Raw genomic sequence first — 25,950 nt, 5'->3', positions numbered from 1 at the left:
GCCATGAGACTATGACATGATAAGCAAATGGCTGCTTCTCTCACAATCTGCTGTTAATTGTACCATCTTTGTGTCCTAGGTCCTACAGAGCCACAGAGTTGGAGAGAGCCCCCCACCAGAGGAACCCTCCTCAGAGGATGTTATGTACATGGTTCTGGCGGTTACACAGCATACTCTGAAAACAGTGAAGTAGGGACCACCTCTGAGATCTGGGTCTCAGACACACAGGGAATGGGATAACTTCTGGACTCCACAAGAAGCCACTTCCCAATGTTACTGAAGACCCCTCCGCACCTCTTCCCTGGCCTGATATAGTGGTAAGAGGAAGTTCATGAATTCCAAATTCCCATCCTGCTGCTTAATTTGCTAGCAAGGCAAATTTACTTGACTTCTTTAAGACAATTTTCTCATTTGTGAAACTGATAGATTTATCTTATAGGGCTGTCATAGGGAGTCAATGGAATAATAAATTAAAATGATGAGTACAAAGCCTGGCATATGGTTCTTATTATGTTTTGTTCAACATCTAGTCTCTCCTTTTTCTGATCCAGACACTGGCTTCCACAGTAATCTTCCAAACTCGTAGCTTTAACATGTTCTTCCTTGCCTAGAAACTTTCAGTAGTTTCTAGGCAAACTGATTACTCAGTAGGAAAAAACAAGACCCTTAAACGTGGCATTAAGTTGACTCCAACTTGCCCTTCCAGACTTTACTCCCATTCTTTATACTTTTTAGCTCTCCCTCCACTCCTGTTAAATTGGAATCCTTGTTTGTCCAAACCAGCTCTGAGTTCTTCTAACTCTAAGCCTTTCCTTTTCCTTAACCTGGAATACCTTGTGTGTGCCTCTCACAGAGGTCTGTGTAGATAATGTCTTGATTTCCTGTGTGCCCTGGAATGCCCAAGTCCTGTCCACCCTCAGCACATTCTAAAATGCCCACAGGACCTCAGTAGAGAAGGCTGGTCTCTTCCTGCTTCGACCTCCCTCACAATCTGGTTGTTACTCGTGCTTTATTTCATCCCATCTTTACTCCCTCAATGAAGCCTTCTTGACTGCACAGGCTGGATCAGAATGCGCTACCATTTACCACACCTTCATGTACTTATCTCAGCAGTAATCTTATATCTATTTCCATGATTACTTCATTCATGTCTGTCTCTCCCCATAGAGGCCAGTTCTGAGACACAGAACTCATGCCTGTTCTGTTCCAGTCACGCCTGTATTAAAACAGATGCTCAGGGCTTCCCTGGTGGCGCAGTGGTTGAGAGTCCACCTGCCAATGCAGGGGACACGGGTTCGTGCCCCAGTCCGGGAAGATCCCACATGCTGCAGAGCGGCTGGGCGCATGAGCCATGACCGCTGAGCCTGCACGTCCAGAGCCTGTGCTCTGCAACGGGAGAGGCCACAACAGTGAGAGGCCCAAGTACCACAAAAACAAAAACAAAACAAAAAAAAAAAGACTATGCAGTGCAATACTGCAGCCACTAGGCTGTTTAGCACTTGAACTGTAGCTAGTGTGACTGAGAGAAATGAAATTTTAAGTTTTGCTGAATTTTAATGTATTTTAATTTAAATAGTCACACATGTCTAGTGCCCACTGTACTGAACAGTGCAAGTATAGAATGAGTTCGATTCACCTATCTCACAGATAAGGAAAATAAGACCTAGAAAGGCAAAGTAACATGCGTAAATCTGTTCAAAGAGCCAGCATTAGAAACCAGGTCCCTTGACATCTAGCCCATACCCTGGACTGCCATAAAGAAGATTACATTGAAAGCCCATGTTACAGAAAGGCAAAGACCACATGAGAGTTTAGGTGGAAAAGGGCTGGAGAAGGTTGTTGTACTTCAGGGACAGTATATCCTGAAGGGACAGTCACTTCTAGATTCCTAAATACCACTTCTGGGAAGTTGGCCTAATCTCAATCATAAAGCCAAGTGAAGTCAGGATTATTGAAAAGGATGATAATCAATGAGCTTGAGGCCCTTTAAGCTTCCCTTCCCTTTGGCCCTCCAAATGCAATCCTCTTGACAGGAGAGGGTCCAGTGAGTGCTCCAGGGATGGCCACCTGCTTTGTCCCCTTGAAAGCTCTTTCAGAAGAGATCAAACACAGACCAGGAAGTGTTTCCCTGTTCTTTCCAATCAGGAGAAACCTCACAGCTATAGAATGTATTTCAGGCAAAGATATGGTTTCATCACATGCAACTTGAGAGATATATTACATTTTCATACATTGTTACTTTCTGAACGACTAGATTTTTGTCATTTTAGAAGGTGTTTGAAGCAGGAGAAGATTCACTGTCACGGCTTCTGTTCACATGAGAGGAGTCAGAGCCGAAGGGAAATTTAGAGACTTCATGTTTTTTCCCAACAAATAACAGCCTGTGTAAACACTTCTGAACATTTAAAACTCAATATTGTCTCAGTGGGAGCTTCAGGCTACTCATACAATCTTCTTTTGATGATTTCATCTTGAAAAGTCCCCAAAGTTAAAATGACTGCAAAAAAAATTGCAGAAGTGTCCTTAGCACTCGGGGAAACTATTCACCTTGTGATAACAATTGCCCTGTAGAAAAGCACAGCCAAAGAAGACAAGCGAAATGCAGAGTCAATAGAATAGGCCCACATTTACAAAAGCATTTGAGAGCTTGGTAACACATTCAGAAGGATAGCATCTTTTAATATTCATTTTTCGTCATTTGAGGTTAAGCTTTGAAAAATATCAAGGGCCCACCATTAACTAAAAGCTTTCAGATTCTAACTTCTCCTTCAAAGAATCATTTCCCTTTTGTTAAGTATGAAACTCCTGTAATATTTTCTTTTAATATTGTCAGTACCACTCTATTCCTGGCAAGATCATCATTTTTGGCTTAAAGAACCCAACGCGTTACCAATTCTCTGTGACTTGATGAAGCCAAAACCAGCTGCAAGGAAGATGATCCCCCAAAATGTCTTCTGTGTCTCCATTTTAGATATGTACCTAGAGAGAGAAAGATACCTCATAATTAAAATTATGTCTTCATACAGTTAAAATGAGTGCATCATATTGTATATTCATTATACCTGAATACAGTTGATTTAAAAAAACACACACACACAGAACTATGTCCTTCCCCAGACCAATTATAAAACTAAAGAAGGACATGTTGCCATATTTTTTCAATTGTGCAAGGACTATGGTCTTGCTGACCCAACTCAGGAGGAATTTTGTTAACGCCCGAAGTATATACCTCAGACTTTGTCTGTTTAAAGTTGTCCAGATATGGCTATAAAAGGAAAAATCATATAGGGCATGGGGTAGAACCACCGTTTCACACACTGAATTCATTTGGTGGAACATAAACATTTCTGGATGATTTTGCTTGTATTTTTATACAAGCATTGGATGACCTGATAAACACTGTGAGATGAGGAAATATTCAAGTGTCTCAGAATCACATCTGCTTGATAAAATCAGGCCAGCCTGAGAATATTTGACAAGTTCCCAGAAGAAGCAGAACACCAGACTTCCCTCCCCTAGACTTGGATTTAGTTCCAAAGGCCTCTGTGGAAATCATCCACTCCCAATTCTATTTCTAATTTTTGACTCTAAGAAACCCCATATATTTAAAAATAAGAACAACATGGCAATCACATTGAATGAGATGTTCCAACTGGAACAGAGAACACGTCATCTTTATCTTCTATCTAACTAACCTCACAGCCATCCTCAGCAGAATGCAGTGGGGTTAAAAGCAAGGATTCTTGGAGACAGACAGCCTAGGTTTGAATCTCAGATCACGTACTTGGGCAAGTTGCTTCTCTTCTCAGTTTCCCCATTTGTAAAATGGGAGCAATAATAGCATCTACCTCATAGTCTTGTGATAAGGATCAAATGAGTCCATTATTGTAAAACAGTTTACCCATGCCTGCAACTTAAAAGCACTCTTTAAGTGCTTGTTAAATAAGTCTTCTTAGAAATTCACTATGTAAAAGTGAAAACATATTCCCCCTAATTTGAAACTCAGAATCTGTGGAGATAGAGGAACACTAATACTTTGCACTGTGTATTAATAAAGCAGTTATTTTGTTGTGTATATTGTACTTTATATTTTTTATTTGATTGGTTCCGTTTTCACTTTCAGTTGATTGCTACTTTGTAAGTAACTGTGTTAATCTCCATGTTCCTCGCCTCAAATATAGGAAAAGCCAGCTAAGCAGGCCTTACTCTGTTCATTTTGTTGATGGAAATGAAAAGGTCCCAGAAAGGTTTAAGCAGCGTCCCAGGTCTACACAGTCATGCACAGTCAAGTTCTGTCCCAGGTAACCTGATTCCAGGTCCATCGCATGGCTGTACTTCAAACATGTGCTTCAAACCCTTCAATGAAAATCTCCAAGGCCAGACTGTCACTCAGCTCCCCAGAGTCTGCTTCGTGTAAAATGAAGACATGTGAGCAATTTGCCTTGGGGTAAAAATGTGAGCTCAAGCCCTCTTTAAACTCATCAAAGAGCTTAAGCAAGAATCTCACAGTGTCTAAATCACTTCGCGGTCTCAGGCACTTTAAGCAGAATATTGTGTAGAAATGATATCACAATGCCCAGAAATAGCAGCCACCCAACAGCTGAGTCCTCTCTGCAGAAGGTGTAAGTGTAGCCACCTTGCTTCCCTAAGACATGTTTCTACTGCGCATGCTTCATTTTCTCCTTGGCAGTGACTCAGGGTGTGAGATAACCACATCTGTTATATTATTTTACAGCAACAGAAAATACTGGGAGAAGTCTTGACTCCAAAGGAAGCCTTGATTCTGGTTTCACCTTGACCTTTGGCTCCATGTACTTGAGCAAGGCAGTTCAGCTCTCAAGGTTGATGTGATGATAGAGAGCTTGGCACTGATTTGGGACACCTACGATATTGCCCACTATATTACAAACCTTCCCCAGGGCATTAATCCAGCGACTTTCCAATAAATGATGTGATATAATTGGATTCTCTGTTCCTCAGTTTCTACATCAACCTCCCATTAATGTCTCCTTAAGGAGGCTTGCAAGTAATTTGAAAGAAGATACTTTTAAGAATAAGTTTGTCATTCCCCAACACACTTTCATCTAATGGCAAATAAATGAAAGTGTGAATCTTAAAGAATACATGGTTCTAATGGATTAAGGACAGTGTGAGGGTAAAGTGAGTGAGAGTTTGGGGGCGGCTCCTGAGTCCACAGGGAGCTCGGCCGGAGGCTCCTCGCTGGGGCAGGGACCTTTCCTCGCCTGGGGCCATATCATAATTCTGAATCATGTCTGATAATGGAGAACTGGAAGACAAGCCTCCAGGACCCCCCACCCCGTGCAAATGAGCAGTACCAGTTTTAGCACTGGAGGCAAAGACCCTGTGTCAGCTAATCACTGTTTGAAACCTTTGACCTCTGTTCCAGAGGGAAAAGAACCCCAGGAATAAAATCGTCTCTATATTCTCAAGCACAAAGAAATGAAGTAAGAAGAAAGAGAAGGAAAGGCCAGAAATTTCTCCTCCCTATGATTTTGAGCACACCATCCATGTTGGTTTTGATGCTGTTACTGGAGAAGTCACTGGCATGCCAGAACAGTGGGCTCGATAGACCTCCAATATCACAAAACTAGAGCAAAAGAAGAATCCTTGGGCTGTGCTGGATGTCTTAAAGTTCTATGACTCCAACACAGCGAAGCAGAAATATCTGAGCTTTACTCCTCTTGAGAAAGATGGCTTCCCATCTGGAACACCAGCACTGAATACCAAGCGTTCGGAAACAGCAGTAGTAACAGGAGATGATGATGATGATGAAGAGACTCCTCCTCCTGTTATTGCCCCATGACCAGATCATACAAAATCAATTTATACACAGTCTGTAACTGATCCTATTCCTGCGCCAGTTGGTGATTCTAATGTTGACAGTGGTGCCAAGACTTCAGACGAACAGACAAAGAAGGTCAAAATGACAGATGAAGAGATTATGGAGCAATTAAGAACTATTGTAAGCATAGGTGACCCTAAGAAAAAGTATACAAGATATGAAAAAATTGGGCAAGGGGTTTCTGGCACAATTTTCACTGCTACTGATGTGGCATTGGGACAAGAGGTTGCTATTAAGCAGATTAATTTACAGAAACAGCCAAAGAAGGAATTGATCATTAATGAGATTCTGGTGATGAAAGAATTAAACAATCTCAATATAGTTAACTTCTTAGACAGTTACCTGGTGGGAGATGAATTGTTTGTGGTAACGGAGTACCTCGCTGGGGGATCACTTACTGATGTTGTAACAGAGACCAGCATGGATGCAGCACAGATTGCTGCTGTATGCAGAGAGTGTTCACAGGCATTGGAGTTTTTACATGCTAATCAAGTGATCCATAGAGACATCAAAAGTGACAATGTGCCTTTGGGCATGGATGGATCTGTTAAACTTACTGACTTTGGCTTCTGTGCCCAGATCACTCCTGAGTAGAGCAAGCGAAGTACTATGGTTGGAACGCCATGCTGTATGGCACCAGAGGTGGTTACATGGAAAGCTTATGGCCCTAAAGTAGACATCTGGTCTCTGGGTATTATGGTCATTGAGATGGTAGAAGGAGAGCCTCCATACTTCAGTGAAAATCCTTTGAGGGCCTTGTACCTGATAGTAACTAATGGAACCCCAGAACTTCAAAACCCAGAGAAACTTTCCCCAATATTTCGGGATTTCTTAAATCAATGTTTGGAGATGGATGTGGAAAAGGAGTTCAGCCAGAGAACTGTTACAACATCCCTTCCTGAAACTGGCCAAACCATTATCCAGCTTGACACCACTGATCATGGCAGCTAAAAAAGCATTGAAGAGTAACCATTAACATCATTGCTGTGGCCTCATATTCCTTTTTCCATTTTCTAAAAGTCTTTTACTATATGAAAATTATTATTCTTTTGGGGTTTAAAGAAATGGTCTGCATAACATGGAGGGAAGAAACAAGCTACTGTTTCCTGAAGACAGGCAAGAAAAAATTGCAAAACAGAGCGACAACTTTCTATTGAATCCCTTCTTTAGGGTCCAAAAGGAATTGTGGACTGAATCATAGCCTTATGCCCTTCAGCAGAAAGCCCATCAGGGCCATTTATCATGCTTGAGATTTGCACTTTATTTTGCTGACTTTATTGTAATAGATCCCATTCATTGTCCCTTTTGGGGTATTTTCAGTACTTGAATGGCAGATCTGAGTTTTTCAGAGTATGTGTTTTATCTGCTAGTCTTCTCTTCTCTCTTCTTCGTAACTTTCTTTCCCCTGACTTGCTCCTTTTGAGTTGCTTTGAGAAATGTTTCTTATGCCTAAATTGGAGGCAAGTGTGATAGAAATGACATAGCTCCTTATATTGGCAAAGGAGTTCAATATGGTTTAACTTTGTATAGAAGTTAGAACCAGCTATTGTTACATGTAACATTTCAGTTCAGAATTTGAACTGAAGGAAGGGAAGAAAAGTATGTGATTTTTACCCTTTCTAACAAATGTGAAAGGGTCAATTTTTATAATTTCATAATAGTGAGCTGTTTGGCATTTGTTACATGTATAGAGAGAAGACTAATAATCTATATTTATAACTAAATAATTGAAACAGTAAAAGAGTCCCATTGACTATATTTTCTAACAGTTTCGTTTTTTTTTCTATGTCCTCTTCAGATTTGGCTTCAGGACTTTGTGCCGCTACTTTCCCCTTCCCTGCTTTTTCCCCTTCATTTTGGAAGTAAGTTTCTGTATATGTTGTAATTTTAGCTAGTTTGTTTGTTTTTTAATTAACCCTTTCTCACCCTACTCCTCACCCCCTTCCCATGGTAAATAATATAATAACCATTGAATTTTCAGAATTTAAAAGTTAACGTTTTTTTTCCATTTAAAGGTAAAAAATATTTGAAACTAGCAGAGACAAAGTGAGAGGCTTGAACCTTGGTGAGCTCTAAAATAATTAGATAAGATTACATTCATGAAAGAGAAATGTCAGTTCCTTAGAGATGCAGTTTCTGACCAGTAAACTGTAGAGATTTGTTATAAACATTGTTCCCAACCCATTAGCAACATTATTTTTTTAGTTTAATAGACATTTAGTCTATCATTATATATAGTTGAACCACCTCTACACACAAAGTAATATGGTTTAAGATTTTCTGAGTGGGAAGGAATTTGGGTCCCAAAAGGTTTTTTGAGCCTGCTACATGTTTTCTGGAAATCATTTAAGTGGGCCTTTTAAAAGACCCTTGAAGAAAATACAAGGAAAATTGGTTTGCCAGAAATCCAGCAATTAGATTTCAAAATTAAACTACCTATTAAGATAGCAAACCAAGAACTGGGGCAACTCCTCTTCCATATTTCCTATGCACTCAACTCCACCCTGGGAAACAGAAGCTCAGTCTAGGGGAAGTCATGATGCCAGCAGAATATGGTGGTACGCCCGACCACAACCGGTGGGTGGCCTGGCACGTTTGTGGAATGGTGAGGCTCTTGGGGGTAGTTTGAGCAGGGATGAGAAAATAACTGTAGACCACACATAAGATCGGAAACCAATTGAACTGGTATTGACCCCAACTACACGCCTCTTCTTAGTAGCCTTATGGGAATGGATAAAGTGATGAGCCAAGATAACACTGATTAGACTTAGCAATGTTACTTTTAAATAAAACCAACCCTATTTTCCCCAAGGTGGCTTAGATTTCATAATGGGTCACAAACTAATACTACAAATAAAACATTTAAATTTTTGATCCAAGTCCCTTCTATCCTCCCACACTTGAAAGGGACCTGATGAACACCAATTTCCCAATCCTAGCATCACTAGCTTACAAGCCTTAGGGTTAAAAACTCCCTTCTCATTTACCTAATGTTCAATTTCCATCAATTTCAATATACACTAGTGTAAATACCATGACTATTTTGCATGAAGTTAAGTGTTCTACTGATCAGAGCCACGGGATTGAACCAGGAGCTCCCACCTTTTATGTGAACTTCAGTGGTACCATGGAGACCAAGGCAATTTAATTTAGGCTAACCAGGATTTGTTTCAATTTGTAAGAGAAACATCTTGCAACAGGTTTATTCAATTATCTTAAAAAATCGTGGTATTCCTTTACTTTCTGCCTTTTGGAAGCAGCAGTTACATATATGGAATAGCAGATTAAGTCTAAAAACGTGGGCCCTAGTCAACTTTATTTTTCGGCATAATGATCATGATAAACGATCATGACATCCTTCACATTTCCAAGGAAAACCCAGTTTAAAGTTTGTCCTTGCCAAACTCCATAAAACAGCCACTTTAGAGTAAACAAGCAGAGCATTGCCTCACCCCAATAAAGCTGTAGGTTTCATCACATGCACCAATAAATCTATACAGCTAGTTTCTGTGCTCCTCTTTTACAGAATTTTACACCTATTGTTACCAGACAGCATTTTACACACGGACATATCAACTGCCTAATAAAGCAAAAACAAAGGCATTTCCCTTATTAGAAACAAGATACACCATCACTTAAAATCTTCAAACATTATTGCACTTTAACTTTCAGAATTTGACTATGCATTCAATGAAGCAATCTGCAGACAACTAGTTTTAACAGACAGATTAAAAAACACTTTTAAGCAGATGTGGATGTCCTAAACTGTTTATTAGGTAAGAATTTTACAAACATTACTTATATTAGCGGTAGCGGTGGAGCTGCAGAGTATTGCGCCTTCTCCTGGCTGCGCGGCGAGAACCACCGATCGTGTGGTGGAACTTGGGGCCCTTGCCGAGGCCGCGGCTCTTCCTGCCTGCAGACGTCAGCCCCCGCATCTCCCTGTGCTTGTGAACTCGTTTGGTGATCCACTGGGTGTCAGGGTTTCTTCTGATAGCCTTATGGAAGGGATCAATGAGCATAACCTCAAAAAATTTGTACGTAGAATCTTCACCCACCCAGTAAGAATTCAGGACCCTCAGGGCCCCACAGCGGCGTCCCGCTCGCTCCTCGGCAACAGACTGAAGGCTCCGGGCAAGTTTGAGCTGTTTGACGCCATGATGGACAGGCTTGCAGTAGGTGGCGCCCTTCGGGACCGGGCGTTTGCGGCCACCGCGGCGCACGCGAACCCGATATATCACATAAACTTGCTTGGCCTTGTAGCCCAGCCTGCGCGCCTTGTCGGGCCGGGTGGGGCGCGGAGCCCGGTGCAGCGCCGAGAGCTGGCGGTACTGCCAGCAGCGCACCCTGAGCAGAAAGCGCATCACGTCTGACTGCTTCTTCCTCCACAGCTCCTGGATGTACTTGTAAGCGCCCATCTCGGCTCACCTGATGGCTGCAGCCAAACGGAAAGGAAGGACCCTTTCTCCTCCGTTACCAACATTTTTACTGTCTGTGAGAACTTAAGTGACAAAGTACTTCTTGGTAAATTCATGGGTCATTTGAGATGTTACTTTAGATTTTTTTCAAATAAATAAATAATATTCATGTAAAAAAAGCTGGAGAAAGAAAGAATAATGCAACGTGCTTGTTGATAGCAATACATTTTACGTTTTAAAGATTTTAAAAAGGTCTGTGACCTGTAGGATTAATTATTAGGGTGCCCTCTTTTCTCCCTTCCCCTCCTCTCCTCTTCTCTCATCATTTTAATTGTTTGACTTTTGGAGGCAGTACTGCCCCTTCTGACATGCCAAGAGCCACATGAAAGAGAAAAACCTGTGCTTTGGTTCTGGCTTTTTATTCCCACCATTGGCTCCTAATTGACTTGCCATCCTTCAATAGTACAAATCATGAATAAAAATAATTTTGATGTTTTGGAGTGCATTAGGAGAACTTAATAGAGTTTTATTTCCTATCATTCCCATCATATCTGTGTTAAGATACAGGTATAAGGACAGAAATGGCTGGTGGGTTTTTTGGTTTTTTTAAATTGGTAAGGCAGGAAGGTTTTCACAAAAATAAGATAATTAGTGAAACTTGTATCTAGAGCACTTAATGGTCTCTGTTTTCAATTTGATTCTTGATTTCATTTTTCTCTGAATTATATTGGCCTTCTACAGCTAGTACTAAATTACTTTACAGAAATAAGCTGGTTTATTCCTGGTGGAAAGCTACAGTGTCTCTTGAGTTCCATATTTGAACATTCTTTGTAAATAGTTGTCTGGATGGATTATGATAAAGAAGATGCTACCAATGAAATAGAAAACCAACTACATGATATAAGACTGTGATCCTCATGACCACTCTAGAAGGTACTTCCATACATAAGTCATATAGGCCATATTCACTGAATGCAGTGCCAATGCCCCATTTTTATGCCTGTGACTCAACAAAGGTCTTTTCAGTTTATAGAAGCAGTTTGGGATTTGTATTTACAACTTCTTTGATGGTTGCCTGCATGTCCATTGCTGGCAACGGACTTTGTCATTAAAACCTGACTCCTAGGTTAAGGAGCTACAGTGTGGTTTATTCTTTACCTACTTGGATAAACTAAATTATAATAGAAATGTACTTCGGTTAATCCTGAAATGTGTCGTTTTTGAATAATCAGTCTTAAAAGCAATACAGAATTGTGATTTATTAATTTTAAATTAAAATATTCACATCTTGTTGCAAGAAAAATTATATCTGAAAAAAAAAGAGAGTGAGAGTTTGAAAGAGCCAGAAATAATGATCCAAAATAAATTCATGCATAATGATTACAATTGCTATTATTACAATGATACCATACTTCAATTTTTTAAACTCTTAGGTAATAAAGTAAGATGAAATATAAAACCTTCAAGTAGTGTATCTACATTTTCATATTCCATTATGTACTAATTATTAGTATTAATGCAATTAGTCATAAGAAATGAGAATTCGCAGACCTACTACAGAATAGACTTGAGGACATGGGGAGGGGGAAGGGTATGCTGGGACGAAGTGAGAGAGTGGCATAGACTTATATATACTACCAAATGTAAAACAGATAGCTAGTAGGAAGCAGCCGCATAGCACAGGGAGATCAGCTCGGTGCTTTGTGACCACCTAGAGGGGTGGGATAGGGAGAGTAGGAGGGAGGGAGATGCAAGAGGGAAGAGATATGGGGATATATGTATATGTATAGCTGATTCACCTTGTTATAAAGCAGAAACTAACACACCATTGTAAAGCAATTATACTCCAATAAAGATATTAAAACAAAAAGAAAGAAATGAGAAGTATTTTTAATTAATTGTAAATAAAGCAGTAGAGCTGTTTATGGAAATCTAGTGGGAAAGTCAAAAGTTTATAAACATTTTACAGCTGTGCATATGTGTGCTATATCAATGAAGAGAAAAAGGTCTGTAGATTGACTTAGTATCTACATTACATATACTATTTCATAAGGATGTTTAAATCTAATTTAAGCTGTAGAAGGGGGGTTGAATTTAAACATGTATAGGGCTCATTGTGGAGGGAAAAAAATGAAGTTATTAAATGAATTGTAAAATAGGTAGGGATTACATTGGATACTGATTTTTTTTTTAATTAAAAAAATTGTTTTGGCCACACTACACAGCATCCAGGATCTTAGTTCTCTGACCAGGGATTGAAACCATGCCCCCTGCAGTGGAAGCCCAGAGTCTTAACCACTGGACCACCAGGGAAGTCCCAGGATACCGATTCTTTACTATCTACTATTAGAAATAATTCTAGTGGGTTTGGGGTATAGAGACTTCTCTCAAACTATGTTGCTCAAATAGTTATCTGAAAGATCTTTTTTTTTAAGATTAATTCGTTCAGTTAAATTACTTTGCAGCCACCATAGTAACAATTGATTCAGGGAAGAATCACCAAGAGATTTTAACACCATTGGGTAAAAGTGTGTTGGGAAACAGGGTTTTAACACAGTTTCTAAGTATATCCTCAAAAATTACTTATAAATTACAAAAGGCAAGAAAAGTACAATGGAGAAATGATGGACACAGTTTAATCAAGTGATCAAAATTAATATCAACAATAATAGGATAAACTAACACCGTATACCTCCTGATGTTATGCATGAGAAAACTCAACATCACTTATATGGTAGTCCTCCCCAAAATCCATGACCTAAATCTAATAATGAGGAAACAATCATATAAACCAAAACTTGGGGACAGTCTAAAAAACAACAGGCTGGTGCTCCTCAAAAATATGAATTTCATGAAAAACAAAGAAAGACTGAAGAACTGAGACAAACACTCTAACAAGACATGACAGCTCAAGGCAGTGCATGATCTTGACTTGGGAAAAAATGTTATAAAAGACATTAAGACAATAGGTAAAATTTTAATATGGGCTGAATATTATATAATTATTCTGTATCAATGTTAAATTTCCATCATTGTATTATAGTCACATAAGAGAATGTCATTGTTATTAAAAAATACACACAATACATTATGGGCCAGAGGGTCTTGAGGTCAGCAACTTGCAAATATTCAGCAGAATTATAATAATTCAGAGAGAGAGAGAAGGGAGGAATAAAACATTGCAATACTCTTGCAACTTTTTATCGGGTGTCTACTGCTTGCCAGACAATATGTCAGGCACTAGAAATAACAGATTAATGAAATATTTCTTTTCCTCAGAGTACTTAGAGCTCTCATGGAAAGAAAGACATGGATATGCTGCATTATCATGGGGTGAGCAAAATAATATTGAAATCTACACAAGGTCCTGAGGAGCACAATGGGGAGCACCTCTGTGCACTTGGTTGAAGGCTTCACAGAGCAGATGACGTTGGAGTTGGGACTCAAAGGATGAGGAGAAATTTGTAAGTGAGCAAGAGGAGAAAGGGGGTTCCAGGCAGAATGACAGCATGTGCAAGGGCACAGGAGAGGTATTAGGCACCCCAAATAGAATCCATCCAAGGCCTCAAGAGCCTACGTTTGGCATGTAGAGGACTTGGTTAAGCCTGCTTTGGTGCTCACAAGGCAAGCTGTATGAGCTCTTAAGGTATGATGAGTCTAATGGCGACCTTGCTTTTCTGAAATGCCTGAACTAAGAGGGAGGGATAGAAAAGGGGACCTGGGCAGAGTTTCTCCATCTTCAACCATAAACCTCTTTAACTCCATTTAATTTGACCAACAGTGCTTTGTATACCAGTGTCCAAGGTTTCTGTTCTTCCTCTGTGGACCATTCAACAAGAAAATGGAAAGATGCCATCACTAATGTTCTATGGCGGGGCTCTCAGACTTGAGCATTGCATCAGAATCACCCAGAAGACCTGTCAAAACCCAGTTTCTGAAGCCCACCTCCAGAGGTTATGATTCAGTAGGTCTGGGGTGGGACTTGAGAATTTACCTGCTGAGCTGATCCAAGGAACCACATTTTAAAAACCATTCTTTGGGGCTTCCCTGGTGGCACAGTGGTTGAGAATCTGCCTGCCAATTCAGGGGACACGAGTTCGAGCCCTGGTCTGGAAGGATCCCACATGCCGCGGAGCAACTGGGCCCGTGAGCCACAATTACTGAGTCTGTGCGTCTGGAGCCTGTGCTCCACAGAGAAAAAGAGAGACAGCGATAGTGAGAGGCCCACACATGGTGATGAAGAGTGGACCCCGCTTGCCACAACTAGAGAAAGCCCTCGCACAGAAACGAAGACGCAACACAGCCATAAATAAATTAATTAATTTTAAAAATTTAAAAAAAAACAATCTTTGGAGAGACCTTCAAGATGGCAGAGGAGTAAGACGTGAAGATCACATTCCTCCCCACAAATACATCAGAAATACATCTACATGTAGAACAACTCCTGCAGAACACCTACTGAATGCTGGCAGAAGACCTCAGACCTCCCAAAAGGCAAGAAACTCCCCACGTACCTAGGTAGGGCAAAAGAATAAACAGAGACAAAAGGATAGGGACCAGACCTGCACCTCTGGGAGGGAGCTGTGAAGGAGGAAAGGTTTCCACACACTAGGAAGCCCCTTCACTGTCAGAGATGGAGGGTGGCCGTGGGGAAGCTTCTGAGCCATGGAGCAGAGTGCAGCAACAGGGGTGTGGAGGGCAAAGTGGAGACATTCCCACACAGAGGATCGGTGCCGACAGGCACTCACCAGCCCGAGAGGCTTGTCTGCTCACCCGCCGGGGCGGACAGGGGCTGGGAGCTGAGGCTCGGGCTTCAAAGGTCGGATCCCAGGGAGAGGACTGGAGTTGGCTGTGTGAACACAGCCTGAAGGGGGCTAGTGCACCACAGCTAACCGAGAGGGAGTCCGGGGAAAAGTCTGGACCTGCCAAAGAGGCAAGAGACCATTGTTTCGGAGTGCGCGAGGAGAGGGGATTCAGAGCACCACCTAAACGAGCTCCAGAGACAGGCATGAGCCGCGGCTATCACTGCATACACCAGAGATGGGCATGAGACACTAAGGCTGCTGCTGCAGCCACCAAGAAGCCTGTGAGCAAGCACAGGTCACTGTCCCCTCTCGGGAGCCTGTGCAGCCCATCACCTCCCCTCCTGGGAGCCTGTGCAGCCTGCCACAGCCAGGGTCCCATGATTCAGGGACAACTTCCCCAAGAGAACACAATGCCCGCCTCAAGCTGGTGCAACGTCATAGTGGCCTCTGCTGCCACAGCCTCGCCCTACACTCCATACCCCTCCCTCCCCCTGGCCTGAGTGAGCCAGAGCCCCCTAATCAGCTGCTACTTTAACTCCGTCCTGTCTGGGTGAAGAACAGACACCCTCAGGAGACCTACACTCAGAGGCAGGGCCAGATCCAAAGCTGAACCCCAGGAGCTGTGCAAACAGAGAAGAGAAAGGGAAATTTCTCCCAGCAGCCACAGAAGCAGAGGATTCAATCTCCACAATCAACGAGATGTACCCGGCATCTCTGGAATACCTGAATAGACAACGAATCATCCCAAACTTGAGGCAGTGAACTTTGGGAGCAACTGTAGACTTGGGGTTTGCTTTCTGCATCCAATTTTTTCTGGCTTTATGTTTATCTTACTTTAGTATTTAGAGTTTATTACCATTGGTAGATTTGTTTATTGATTTGGTTGCTCTCTCTCGTTTTTTTTATATAGATTTTTTTTTCCTTTTTCTCTTTTGGTGAGTGTGCATGTATTTGCTTCTTTGTGTGATTTTGTCTATATAGCTTTGCTTTTACTATTTGCCCTAGGGTTCTTTCTGTTCCTTTTTTGTTTTCTTTTGTTTTGTTTTTTAGAATGGTTTTTAATGCTTCTTAGCATTGGTGGATATGTTTTTTGGTTTCATTGCTCTCTTCTTTCTTTCTTTTTTTTCCCCTTTTTTTATTACTTTTTTTAATTTTAATAACTTTATTTAATTAATTTATTGATTTTTCTTTCTTTCTTTCTCCCTTTTCTTCTGAGCCACATGGCAGACAGGGTCTTGGTGCTCCGGCCAGGTGTCAGGTCTGTGCCTCTGATGTTGGAGAGCCGAGTTCAGGACATTGGTCCACCAGAGACCTCCCAGCTCCACATAATATCAAAAGACGAAAGCTCTCCCAGAGATCTGCATCTCAATGCTAAGACCCAGCTCCACTCAACGAGCAGCAAGCTACAGTGCTGGACACCGTATGCCAAACAACTAGCAAGATAGGAATAAAACCCGACCCATTAGTACAGAGACTGCCTAAAATCAAAATAAGGTCACAGATACCCCAAAACACACCACCAGACATGGTCCTGTCTACCAGAAAGAGAAGATCCAGCCTCATCAGCCAGAACACAGGCACCAGTCCCCTCCACCAGGAAGCCTACACAACCGACTGAATGAACTTTACCCACTAGAGGCAATCACCAAAAACAATGGGAACTACAAACCTGCAGCCTGTGAAAAGGAGACCCCAAACAGAGTAAGTAAGGCAAAATGAGAAGACAGAGAAGCACACAGCAGATGAAGGAGCAAGGTAAAAACCCACCAGAACAAACAAATAAAGAGGAAATAGGCAGTCTACCTGGAACAGAATTCAGACTACTAATAGTGAACATGATTCAAAACCTTGGAAATAGAATGCAGAAAATAAAAGCAACATTGAACAAGGACCTAGAAGAACTAAATAGCAAACAAACAATGATGAACAACACAATAATGAAATTAAAAATTCTCTAGAAGGAATCAATAGCAGAATAACTGAGGCAGAAGTACACATAAGTGACCTGGAAGATAAAATAGTGGAAATAACTACTGCAGAGCAGAAAAAAGAATAAAGAATGTAAAAGATTGAGGACAGCTTCAGAGACCTCTGAAACAACAGTAATATACCAACATTCGAATTATAGGGGTCCAAGAAGAAGAAGAGAAAAAGAAAGGGACTGAGAAAATATTTGAAGAGACTATAGTTGAAAACTTTTTAATAACTTTATTTAATTAATTTATTGATTTTTCTTTCTTTCTTTCTCCCTTTTCTTCTGAGCCACATGGCAGACAGGGTCTTGGTGCTCCGGCCAGGTGTCAGGTCTGTGCCTCTGATGTTGGAGAGCCGAGTTCAGGACATTGGTCCACCAGAGACCTCCCAGCTCCACATAATATCAAAAGACGAAAGCTCTCCCAGAGATCTGCATCTCAATGCTAAGACCCAGCTCCACTCAACGAGCAGCAAGCTACAGTGCTGGACACCGTATGCCAAACAACTAGCAAGATAGGAATAAAACCCGACCCATTAGTACAGAGACTGCCTAAAATCAAAATAAGGTCACAGATACCCCAAAACACACCACCAGACATGGTCCTGTCTACCAGAAAGAGAAGATCCAGCCTCATCAGCCAGAACACAGGCACCAGTCCCCTCCACCAGGAAGCCTACACAACCGACTGAATGAACTTTACCCACTAGAGGCAATCACCAAAAACAATGGGAACTACAAACCTGCAGCCTGTGAAAAGGAGACCCCAAACAGAGTAAGTAAGGCAAAATGAGAAGACAGAGAAGCACACAGCAGATGAAGGAGCAAGGTAAAAACCCACCAGAACAAACAAATAAAGAGGAAATAGGCAGTCTACCTGGAACAGAATTCAGACTACTAATAGTGAACATGATTCAAAACCTTGGAAATAGAATGCAGAAAATAAAAGCAACATTGAACAAGGACCTAGAAGAACTAAATAGCAAACAAACAATGATGAACAACACAATAATGAAATTAAAAATTCTCTAGAAGGAATCAATAGCAGAATAACTGAGGCAGAAGTACACATAAGTGACCTGGAAGATAAAATAGTGGAAATAACTACTGCAGAGCAGAAAAAAGAATAAAGAATGTAAAAGATTGAGGACAGCTTCAGAGACCTCTGAAACAACAGTAATATACCAACATTCGAATTATAGGGGTCCAAGAAGAAGAAGAGAAAAAGAAAGGGACTGAGAAAATATTTGAAGAGACTATAGTTGAAAACTTCCCTAATATGGGAAAGGAAATAGTCAGCCAAGTTCACGAAGTGCAGAGAGTCCCATACAGGATAAATCCATGGAGAAACATGCCAAGACACATATTAATCAAACTATCAAAAATTAAATACAAAGAAAAAATATTAAAAGCAGCAAGTGAAAAACAACCAATAGCATACAAGGGAATCCCCATAAAGTTAACAGCTGATCTTTCAGCAGAAACTCTGCAAGCCAGAAGGGCGTAGCAGGACATATTTAAAGTGATGAAAGGGAAAAAACTACAGTTAAGTTACTCTACACAGCAAGGCTCTCATTCAGATTTGACAGAGAAATTAAAACATTTACAGACAAGGAAACGCTAGAAGAATTCAACGCCACCAAACCAGCTTTACAACAACTGCTAAAGGAACTGCTCTAGGCAGGAAACACAAAAGAAGGAAAAGACCTACAATAACAAACCCAAAACAATTAAGAAAGTGGTAATAGGAATATACATATTGATAACTACCTTAAATGTATATGGGTTAGATGATCCAATCAAAAGACGTAGACTGGCTGAATGAATACAAAAACAAGACCGGTATATATGCTGTCTAAAAGAGACCCACTTCAGACTTAGGGACACATACAGACAGAAGTTGAGGGGATGGAAAAAGATATTCCATGCAAATGGAAATCAAAAGAAAGCTAGAGTAGCAATTCTCATATCAGACAAAATACACTTTAAAATAAAGACTATTACAAGAGACAAAGAAGGACACTACATAATGATCAAGGGATCAATCCAAGAAGAAGATATAACAATCGTGAATATTTATGCACCCAACATAGGAGTACCTCAATATATAAGGCAAAGGCTAACAGCCATAAAAGGGGAAATCGACAGTAATACAATTATAGTAGAGGACTTTAACACCCCACTTGCACCAATGGACAGATAATCCAAAATGAAAATAAATAAGGAAACACAAGCTTTAAATGATACATTAAACAAGATGGACTCAATTGATATTTATAAGACATTCCATCGGAAAACAACAGAATACACTTCTCAGGTGCTCATGGAACATTGGCCAAGATAGATCATATCTTGGGTCACAAATCAAGCCTTGGTAAATTTAAGAATTGAAATTGTATCAAGTATCTCTTCTGACAACAACACTATGAGACTAGATATCAGTTAAAGGAAAAAGTCTGTAAAAAATACAAACACATGGAGGCTAAACAATACACTACTAAATAACCAAGAGATCACTGAAGAAATCAAAGAGGAAATCAAAAAATACATAGAAACAAATGACAATGAAAACAGGACAACTCAAAACCTATGGGATGCAGCAAAAGCAGTTCTAAGAGTGAAGTTCATAGCAGTAAAATCCAACCTCAAGAAACAAGAAACATCTCAAATAAACAACCTAACCTTACACCTAAAGCAATTAGAGAAAGGACAAAAAAACCCAAAGTTATCAGAAGGAAAGAAATCATAAAGATCAGATCAGAAATAAATGAAAAAGAAATGAAAGAAACAATAGCAAAGATAAATAAAACTAAAAGCTGCTTCTTTGAGAAGGTAAACAAAATTGATACACCATTAGCCAGACTCATCAAGAAAAAAAGGGAGAAGACTCAAATCAATAGAATTAGAAAGAAAAAGGAGAAGTAACAGCTGACAATGCAGAAATAAAAAGGATCATAAGAGATTACTACAAACAACTATATGCCAATAAAATGGACAATCTGGAAGAAATGGACAAATTCTTAGAAAAGCACAACCTTCCAAGACTGAAGCAGGAAGAAACAGAAAATATAAACAGACAAATCACAGGCACTGAAATTGAGATGGTGATTAAAAATCTTCCAATAAACAAAAGCCCAGTGCCAGATTGCTTCACAGGCGAATTCTACCAAACATTTACAAAAGAACTAACACCTATCCTGCTCAAACTCTTCCAAAATATAGCAGAGGGAGGAACACTCCCAAACTCATTCTACAAGGCCACTATCACCCTGATAACAAAAGCAGACAAAGATATCACAAAGAAAGTATACTACAGGCCAATATCACTGAGGAACATACATGCAAAAATCCTCAACAAAATACTAGCAAACAGAATACAACAGCACATTAAAACATCATACACCATGATCACTTGGGGTTTATCCCAGGAATGCCAGGATTCTTCAATATATGCAAATGAATCAATGTGATACACCTTTTTACCAAATTGAAGGAGAAAAACAATATGATAATCTCAATAGATGCAGAAAAAGCTACTGACAAAATTCAACACCCATTTATGGTAAAAATAAAAACCCTCCAGAAAGTAGGCACAGAGGGATCTTGCCTCAACATAATAAAGACCATATATGACACACCCACAGCCAACATCATTCTCAATGGTGAAAAACTGAAACCATTTCCTATAAGATCAGGAACAAGACAAGCTTGTGCACTCTCACCATTATTATTCAACATAGTCTTTGAAGTTTTAGCCACAGCAATCAGAGAAGGAAAAGAAATAAAAGAAATCCAAATCGGAAAAGAAGTAAAACCACTACTGTTTGCAGATGACATGGTACTATACATAGAGAATCCTAAAGATGCTACCAGAACACTACTAGATCTAATCAATGAATTTGGTAAAGTAGCAGGATACAAATTAATGCACAGAAATCTCAGTTATTCCTATACACTAATGATGAAAAATCTGAAAGAGAAATTAAGGAAACATTCCCATTTACCATTGTAACAAAAAGGATAAAATAACTAGCAATAAACCTACCTAAGGAGACAAAAGACCTGTATGAAGAAAACTATGACACTGATGAAAGAAATTAAGAATGGTACAAACAGAGGGAGAGATAAACCATGTTCTTGGATTGGAAGAATCAACATTGTGAAAATGACTATACTACCCAAAGCGATCTACAGATTCAATACAATCCCTATCAAACTACCAATGGCATTTTTCACAGACTACAACAAAAAATTTCACGACCGGAGCCTGTGCTCCGCAACGGGAGAGGCCACAACAGTGAGAGACCCGCATACTGCCAAAAAAAAAAAACAACAACAACAAACCACCCAATCCAAACATGGACAGAAGACTGAAATAGGCATTTCTCCAGAGAAGATATACAGATTGCCAACAAACACATTAAAGAATGCTCAACATCACTAATCATTACAGAAATGCAAATCAAAACTGCAATGAGGTATCACCGCACACCAGTCAAAATGGTCATCATCAAAAAATCTACAAACAATAAATGCTGGAGAGAGTGTGGAGAAAAGGGAACCCTCTAGCACTGTTGGTGGAAATGTAAATTGTTACAGCCACTATGGAGAACAGTATGGAGGTTCCTTAAAAAACTAAACATAGAACTACCATATGACCCAGCAATCCCACTACTGGGCATATACCCTGAGAAAACCATAATTCAAAAAGAGTCATGTACCACAATGTTCATTGCAGCTCTGTTTACAATAGCCAGGATGTGGAAGCAACCTAAGTGTCCATTGACAGATGAATGGATAAAGAAGATGTGGCACACATATACAATGGAATATTACTCAGCCATAAAAAGAAACGAAATTGAGTTATTTGTAGCAAGGTTGAAGGACCTAGAGTCTGTCATACAGAGTGAAGTCAGAAAGGGAAAAATAAATACCATACGCTAACACATATATATGGAATCTAAAAATAAAACAGGTTCTGAAGAACCTAGGGTCAGGAGAGGAATAGAGATGCAGATGTAGAGAATGGACTTAAGGACATGGGGAGGGGGAAGGGTACGCTGGGACAAAGTGAGAGAGTCGCATGGACATATATACACTATGAAATGTAAACTAGATAGCTAGTGGGAAGCAGCCGCATAGCACAGGGAGATCAGCTCAGTGCTTTGTGACCACCTAGAGGGGTGGGATAGGGAGGGGTGGGAGGGAGACGCAAGAGGGAAGAAATATGGCGGTATATGTATATGTATAGCTGATACACTTTGTTATGAAGCAGAAACTAACACACCATTGTAAAGCTATTATACTCCAATAAAGATGTTTAAAAAAAAAATAAAACCATCCTCTATGCATTCAGCATGCAATGGTTCCCACTCAGGCAGACATCTGCTCCATTTACCTTCAACAGCATTTCTAGCTCCAGATGGAGAAAATCAAGTGTCTACTATCAACTACGTGGGGAAAGGGAAGAGAAGACCAATAAAAGAATGTTTTGTTTGTGTATACATGACTGAGAGGTAAGCAAAAGCTTCAAAATATTTGGATGAAAGACCCAATGCTAATGTACAAGGTTAATTTAACGCATTTTTTTCAGTTTGATTTCTAATATACTTTATCCTCTGAAGTCCAGAGATATGTTCCCTTTTAATTTTTTTTCCAGTCACTTAAGCAGGGTTATTTTAAGCACTGTATTTTTGGCTTTCTCACAAGACAGTCCTGCAATGTATCACATCTGGGCAACAGGAAGCTCCAGAAGACAAACAACTGGGGGACATGAAAAGATTCTTCTGTACACATCACAGTAGAATCCACACAGCATGTTTGACAGTTGAAAAAAACTAAAGGTTAGCCTTTAACCTATTGTATAAACATTAACATTTGCTTCCCGTATCCATTCACAAGTCTTATGACAGCTTGGACATACATATAAAACTTCGTTGTAGACTATTTGAGGGAGGATGTGCCAAACACTTCAATGGCAATTAATGTGTCATCAGGCTTGGAAAACAAACAATAAGATGCAGAATCACGGAGCATTCCTCCAGGGAGGGTTAAGGATTACAATACCGGAGTTCAGCAGAGCTCTGTACAATGCAACAAATGGGGCTGTTGGCCGTGATACTCCCATCACGGCCTAATTAAAAGACTAGCACACAATTAATTTGTAAGGTGTTTAAAATTTTGGAACTGAACAAAATCTCAGCTGTTGGGAAGTTTTCAACGAGTTTCCCATAAAGCCTGGTTCATACCTCAACTATGCCATTAACCATATTGCTTGTCATCCACTTGATTGTTTATTTCCCTCACCGGGCTCTGAACACACAGAAGGTGGAGCCTCTGTCTGGGAAATGTTTGTAGTGTTGGGTACCTTGAAGTCAACTAATAGATCTTTTCCTGTTTTCATCATTATATAAAAGATTGAACAAACTTCTAAATGATTCAATTCAAAGAGAAAAGAATATTTACTCAAAATCTTTCAACTTATGAGTGGCTTATAAACTCCATCACCCCAGCATTTCATGAGCTTAGACTCAGCAGAGAAACGGGAGTAACTACCCTATCTTTCTGAGGCATTTCATTCAGGAAGTATGCCTACAATCCATGAGGCAGATCAGGCCTCTCCAAAGACCTGGGTGTGTCAGGGCTCTCTGACACTCAGTGTTACCTGACCCCAGGAAACATAGAACAGGCAGGCCATCGTAGTGAATAAGGGCAAGATCCAACAGCCCTCTGCAATTGTCTAGGCTGGCATCATACACAGTCCTTCATTTCTTTTATATCCTTTAAGAAGAAGGTTTCTCCAGAAACTGCAGAGAAAGTGGAGGGTGGAGCAGTAAAAATTGCACAAAATTGACTTTGAATTTTCTGGTTCAAGTGTCAGCCCTGCTACATTCTTTGTTTTTGTTTTTTTTTCGGCTCAGCAGCCATGGCTCACGGGCCCAGCCGCTCCGCAGCATGTGGTATCCCCCCGGACCGGAGCACAAACCCGTGTCCCCTGCATCGGCAGGCGGACTCCCAACCACTGCACCACCAGGGAAGCCCCCCTGCTACATTCTTGTCTCATGGCTTCCTGTAGTCTTTTGAACTCTCTAAGGCTCAGTTCTTCTCAACATAAAATAGAGACCACTTGCCATCACCACTTGGCAGAGCTACGGTGAGGTTGGCGTAAGCTAATGGAAAAGGAAGAACTTTGTAAAAAGCCATAATATTTAAGAGGTTACCATCACCATTGTCAAGCAATAATGTATGGAACAAAATCCCCTAAATTTAGTCCTTTCTCATTGACAGAACCAAACCTCAGCATTTTTTTTATTCCAGGAGGGGTGCTTTGCTTGAATCAAGGGGCTGTGACTACATATTTGTTTCATTAAGCCTAGGAAATAACCATGCTATGATGAAAGTGAGATTTTGGATTATAGCAGACTTTTACAGCAATGAGAGAAGACTCCCTAAATCAAAGGAGTGGGGCACCAGGTGTGACAGCAAGCTTGTGGCAGTGTGGCATCTAGCTTTCCTAGATGAGAAAAGCTCTTTTAAACTAGCTGTCTATGCTCTTTGAGCTAAATGTTTTCCTTTTGCCCCCAGGACTTCAGCTTAAAATCACTAAGTGCCATTAAACTGTCCTTTGTATCTTTTTTAAATATCTTAAATAGTTCACAATAAATTTTTTTAAGACAAACTGAAGAAAACCCACTAAGCGCAGCAACACTAACCTATCCAGCCCTCAGAAAGATAAAGCTATTTCTTTACGGATTGTGGGATGCATTGGCTAGGCTACAGAACTTTCTAAAGTTTATTTAATTACAATCTGCAGATTCAGAATATTCACTTGCTCCTTCCCTCTTCCTAGAAATCTGCACACCATTGCTCAGCCCCAATACACGTGCACAGGTGCACACACATGCACGCAAACACACACACCTGGCAGTCTCTTATTCATCTTTCAAAACCCAGCTCAAATGTCACCTCCCTGACTCCAGCCTGCTGGCAAATTGCTCCCTCTTCTGTGCTCCCTCTCTGAACTTTGTCCATTTATTTCAATAAGTAACTGGGATTTGTTAAGACTGTGTCTTCATCACTTATATACACTCAGCACCTAGAACAGTTCTCATCTTGCCTCTTTCCTTTTTTTCTCCCTTCCTTCCCTCTTCCTCCCTTCCTTCATTTCTCCCAGTTCATGCACCTGTAGCCTGGGAACATAGCCCCAAACCATGGAGTCCTCATTAACTCCTCTCTCATATGCCCACCCCAAATCCAAACTGTCAGGAAATCCTCTCAGCTCTGCCTCTAAAACTGCGTATTCAGAAACTGATCCTCTCTCCAGCCCTACTGCAAACAGCCTGGGTTTAGCCTCTGTCATCTTTCTTTCTTGATTATTGCAACCTTCATGGGTGTCCCTGCTTTTAACCTTTCTCCCTGAAGTCAAATCTCAACACATATCCAGGGAAATCCTTTGAAAACCTAAGTCACCTCTGCTCAAATCCTTCCAATGGCTCCTTGGTTCACTCAGAGAGAATGTTCTATACACAGATTCAGAGGCACTCTTGGGTAGATTGGTGCCCCCTAGGCCTTTTTCTTTTTTTCTTTTTTTTTTTTGTGGTACACGGGCCTCTCACTGCTGTGGCCTCTCTCGTTGCGGAGCACAGGCTCCGGACGCGCAGGCTCAGCAGCCATGGCTCACGGGCCCAGCCGCTCCGCAGCATGTGGGATCTTCCCGGATGGGGGCACGAACCCACGTCCCCTGCATCGGCAGGCGGACTCTCAACCACTGAGCCGCCAGGGAAGCCCAAGGCCATTATTTTTTGATACATGGAGGACCAAGCCACCTGGATTCACTTTTACATTTTAGTGACAATTATATTTTTAACTCATTTGTATTAAAAATACAATCAG

At 40.6% G+C, this 25,950-nt stretch overlaps 2 pseudogenes; one reads left to right on the top strand and one right to left on the bottom strand.

The window, feature by feature from the left end:
• The first annotated feature begins 5,269 nt into the window (after positions 1-5,269).
• Positions 5,270-6,839, top strand: LOC112401550 (serine/threonine-protein kinase PAK 2 pseudogene; annotated as a pseudogene).
• Positions 6,840-9,504: 2,665 nt separating this feature from the next.
• On the bottom strand, positions 9,505-10,297 carry LOC112401510 (60S ribosomal protein L15 pseudogene; annotated as a pseudogene).
• Positions 10,298-25,950: the final 15,653 nt, after the last annotated feature.

This window comes from Neophocaena asiaeorientalis, unplaced genomic scaffold (genome assembly GCF_003031525.2).
Source record: "Neophocaena asiaeorientalis asiaeorientalis breed wild unplaced genomic scaffold, Neophocaena_asiaeorientalis_V1.1 scaffold33, whole genome shotgun sequence".
In the NCBI taxonomy this organism is placed as follows: Eukaryota; Metazoa; Chordata; class Mammalia; order Artiodactyla; family Phocoenidae; genus Neophocaena; species Neophocaena asiaeorientalis.
The sequence above is the reverse complement of the archived record's forward strand: the minus strand, read 5'-3'. Positions and strand labels throughout refer to the sequence as shown.